The 1,716-nt window shown below is 48.8% G+C and overlaps 1 pseudogene; it reads right to left on the reverse strand.

Annotated features, from left to right (window-relative positions):
* Window positions 1–228: 228 nt before the first annotated feature.
* LOC133065560 (E3 ubiquitin-protein ligase makorin-1-like) lies at window positions 229–1,473 on the reverse strand (annotated as a pseudogene).
* Between the last annotated feature and the right edge of the window lie 243 nt (window positions 1,474–1,716).

Genomic DNA, 1,716 nt, shown 5'->3' on the forward strand with positions numbered 1-1,716 from the left:
AAAAAACTAACTTTCAGATTTATTTTTGTAACTTTTTTAAACAGAGAAAACAATATACTCCTTGGGGAAAGGTGAGGAGTTGAGAAGACAGGCCCTGGGTAAAAATGACTACTGCAGCGCCTGGAGTTGAGAGGCCTGCCTAGGAGAGCGGCCCGGGCACGGCCACCACCCTGGAGGCCCACTGCCATCTGAGGCTCGGCAGACGGGTTCATGCACCCCGCTGAGCTGCTACAGATCCAAGTCATAAAAATCTTCCAGCTCAATGTGAAACAAGTCCTGCTCCTCTTCAGAATCTGTCAGGTCGTCATCCCCACCTGCAGCTAAAAGCATGAGCAACATCTTGCCTAGCTCAAAGGTGACAACCTCCTCTTCGTTGTCAAAAGGGTTGCCGTTCTCTCGTTCCTCGATGAGCTCCCAGAAGTGGTTCCTTTGTTGGGCCCGGTATCTGCTTGCTGTTCCCACTTTCTGTCTCTGTGACTCCTCTCTACGGCCATCAGGGCACACAAGCTTGTAAAGACAGTTCCCTCCAAATGGGCAGCCCCCATGGCCTTCATCAAAATACCTGCCCGCCTTGTGGCTCATTGCCTCCATGTATTTCTGAGTGAGTTTCTGCTTCTCTTCTTTCTCCTCCACCCAGTACTCACTTGAAATGACAAAGTTAGATGTGATCCAGCATTCTGGGCAGGACTTTACGATCTTGCTCTCAAATTGCTTAGCACTCCTCCACTTGCAAATACACTTGAGACAGTAGGTGTGGTTGCTGTTGGAGAGGATCCCAATACAGCACTCGCTGGGGTTGGCTTTCTTGTAGACTACCTCCATGCAGATGCCACACACCATGTCCTTGCTGCGCTGCACCACGAACAAGAGCTCCATATCCTTCTCATTGCAGGCCTCGATGCAGGATTTTATATGCTGTGACCTCTGGGCAGCATCCACGGAACGGTGGACCTGCAGCTCACACATATCACACACATCTCCATGCAGGTACACACAGTTCTCCCCATAGTTGCAATCCCCCACCACAGCATAGGGCGAGAGCTGCTTCTTGGTCTCCACTGCACTTTGCTCCTTCTCCAAGTCTTCTTTGGTCACTGAGCCCTGCAGGGGGGCTTCAGTGGAGGAAGGGGCAGTCCGGCCACAGTAGGGCTGCCCTGGAACAAACTTGATGGTGTTCACTCAGTCTTCTGAACCAGCTCCAACAGTTGCAAAATTTGAATTTCTTGACTCAGCCTTGCCCATATTCATTTCAACAGTTGGTCCAACAGCTGAGAGACTCCAGGAAGCAGCAAGGGATGACTTTGCAGTTAGATCTGCTTCTTCCTGTTTCAGTGGCTTGCTATGTTTATATCTGGAGTGGTCTCTGTAAAGACAGTACCCTCCCTGAAAATGAGGGCACAGTATACCATATGGACTGTTAGAGAGGGCGTGTGGGTAGTGACAGTTATCTCCTTCCTTACAAACCCCATGCATGAAATACCATCTGGGTTTTTGGTTTCTTTGTCATGCCTTTTGTCTTTCAGTCTTCACAATGATATCCCTCCTTGCCAACCCATCTCTACATCTGCAGGTGACCTGCTTAGTCCAGCCGTAGTCACTGCCTATTCCTTTAATCCAGCTGCGTTTTCATACTCAGTATTGCAGTTTTAGAATTTAACTGTATACTCACCTTTACCAGTGGGTTTTCCATTTTCATGTTTTCATGTTAGTAATTAG

The sequence above is a fragment of the Dama dama genome, chromosome 11 (assembly GCF_033118175.1).
Source record: "Dama dama isolate Ldn47 chromosome 11, ASM3311817v1, whole genome shotgun sequence".
Classification (NCBI taxonomy): Eukaryota; Metazoa; Chordata; class Mammalia; order Artiodactyla; family Cervidae; genus Dama; species Dama dama.